This window comes from Triticum urartu, chromosome 6A (assembly GCF_056163025.1).
Source record: "Triticum urartu cultivar PI428250 chromosome 6A, HENAU_Tu73, whole genome shotgun sequence".
Lineage (NCBI taxonomy): Eukaryota > Viridiplantae > Streptophyta > Magnoliopsida > Poales > Poaceae > Triticum > Triticum urartu.
Genome location: NC_141878.1, coordinates 219,742,578 through 219,745,725, shown reverse-complemented (window position 1 = coordinate 219,745,725; position 3,148 = coordinate 219,742,578).

The following is a 3,148-nucleotide window of genomic DNA, read 5'->3' as shown; positions in this document are numbered from 1 at the left end:
GGCCGATATCCTCGGAGACTTGATATTCGATGGATTCGAGCCTCTGCCTTGTGCGTCACGCGGTCATGATGAGTACGATTTAGCTCTACCATCCGATAGTGTTCAGGAGATCGCACCGGCAGCCGCTCCGACCCTCAATTCGGAGCCAATTGTGCCGTCCATGGACGGGTGGATGGACCCCACCACGGAGGCCTTACCCTCATCAGCGATCGAGCCGAACATCGACCTTACTCTCCATGGGAGCCGTGTTGACAAACTGCCGGATCTCTCTCCGGCCACGGACTCCGAACCGCCTGCGCCCGTTCCTATCGAATCCGATTGGGCGCCGATCATGGAGTTTACCTCCGCGGATATCTTTCAGCACTCGCCCTTCGGCGACATACTGAACTCATTAAGGTCTCTGAGGATCCTGGCCGAACTATGTCCGGCAGGACTAGGATGTGGACGACGAAGAAACTCACGGCCAACCCACCACCCACTTAGTGGCCACTGTCGATGAATTTACCGACATGCTCGACTTCGACTCCGAAGACATCGACGGCATAGACGACGATGCGGGAGGTGAAGAGGAACCACTGCCCACAGGGCACTGGACATCCACCTCATCATACGAGTACATGGTGGACACACCCAAAGAAGGCAATGTCGACGAGACAGCAGAGGATGACCCCTCCAAAAAGCAACCCAAGCACCGACGTTAGCGGCGCCGCTCTAAGTCCCGCCAAAGCAAAAGTGGTGATACCGGCACAGGAGATAATAACACTCCGGATAGTGCCGAAGATAACAACAATCCCCTCCAGCAAGATTTAGAGCAGGAGGATGGAGGAGCCAGCCCTCTTGAGAGAGAGGCAGATGGAGAAGCGGAGGATGATAATTACATGCCCCCCTCCGAAGACGAGGCAAGCCTCGGTGATGACGAATTCGCCTGCCAGAGGATCCCGTCGAACAAGAGCGCTTCAAGCGCCGGCTTATGGCCACGGCAAATAGCCTTAATAAAAAGCAGCAGCAGCTTCAAGCTGATCAAGATCTGCTAGCTGATAGATGGACTGAAGTCCTCGCGGCCGAGGAATATAAACTCGAGCGCCCCTCCAAGAGTTACCCAAAATGTAGGTTGCTACCTCGACTGGAGGAAGAAGCGTATGACGCGGCTGACCGGCCACCTCATGGCCGTGATAGAGAGGCATTCCAGCCAAAAGCTCAGCCCGCACCCCGACGCCATTCAAATAAAAAAGCATGGGGAAACACGCCAGACCTGCGAGACGTATTGAAGGACAAAGCAAAACATGCAAGATCGATCTACGGATCACGAGGGTGCGCCACTATGCAAGACGATAAACGTCACGCCAGATACAGTAAAAGTCAATCCGGCCGGTCCGAACACAGCAGGCAAGACCCATTCGAGCTGCGTCGTGATATAGCCCAATACAGAGGCGCCGCACACCCCCTATGCTTCACAGACGAAGTAATGTATCATCAAATCCCAGAGGGTTTCAAACCCGTAAATATTGAATCATACGACAGCACAACAGATCCTGCGGTATGGATCGAGGATTTCCTCCTCCACATCCACATGGCCCGTGGCGATGACTTACACGCCATCAAATACCTCCCACTAAAGCTCAAAGGACCAGCGCAACATTGGCTTAATAGCTTGCCAGCAGAGTCCATTAGCTGTTGGGAAGATCTGGAAGCCGCATTCCTCGACAACTTTCAGGGCACTTATGTGCGACCACCAGACATCGATGACTTGAGCCACATAATTCAGCAGCCAGAAGAATCGGCCAGGCAATTCTGGACACGGTTCCTAACAAAGAAAAATCAAATCGTCGACTGTCCGGATGCAGAGGCCCTAGCAGCCTTCAAGCATAACATCCGCGACGAGTGGCTTGCCCGACACCTTGGACAGGAAAAGCCGAAATCTATGGCAGCCCTCACGACACTCATGACCTGCTTCTATGCGGGAGAAGACAGCTGACTGGCTCGCAGTAACAACATATCAAAAAACCATGGTACTTCGGATACCAAGGACGGCAATAGCAGGTCACATCGCAACAAACATAAGCGCCGCATTAACAACGATAATACTGAGGATACAATAGTCAATGCCGGATTCAAAGGCTCTAAACCCGGTCAGCGGAAAAAGCCATTCAAAAGAAGCACTCCGGGCCCGTCCAGTTTGGACCGCATACTTGATCGCTCGTGTCAAATACACGGTACCCCTGACAAGCCAGCCAACCACACCAACAGGGAATGCTGGGTGTTCAAGCAGGCCGGCAAGTTAATTGCCGAAGATAAAGATAAAGGGTCACACAGCAATGGCGAAGAGGAGCCCCGGCAGCTGAACACCGGAGGACAGAAGAGGTTCCCCCCACATGTGCGGACGGTGAACATGATATACGCAACCCACATCCCCAAAAGGGAGCGGAAGCGTGCGCTCAGGGACGTATATGCATTGGAGCTAGTCGCCCCAAAGTTCAACCCATGGTCCTCCTGCCCGATCACCTTCGATCGCAGGGACCACCCCACTAGTATCCATCACGGCGGATTCGCCGCATTGGTCTTAGACCCAATCATTGACGGATTTCACCTCACTCGAGTCCTTATGGACGGCGGCAGCAGCCTGAACCTACTTTACCAGGACACAGTGTGCAAAATGGGTATAGACCCCTCAAGGATCAAACCCACAAAAACGACCTTTAAAGGCGTCATTCCAGGTGTAGAGGCCCATTGCACAGGCTCAATTACACTTGAAGTGGTCTTCGGATCCCCGGATAACTTCCGAAGCGAAGAATTAATCTTTGATATAGTCCCGTTCCATAGTGGCTATCATGCACTGCTCGGGCAAACCGCATTTGCGAGATTCAATGCGGTACCGCATTATGCATACCTGAAGCTCAAGATGCCAGGACCCCGGGGGGTCATCACAGTCAACGGAACACAGAGCACTCTCTCCGTATGGAGGAGCACACTGTGGCCCTTGCAGCAAAAGCACAAAGCAGCCTCTCAAGGCAATCCACCAGTTCGGTGTTTCAAGACCCGAACACCTTCAAGCGCGGTCGGAGTAATCGGCAACTAGACCGCCTGGCACGACATGAGCTCGCATACCAATGCGGCCCCCACCCCAGTCCCATCCAAGCAGCGAAATCCA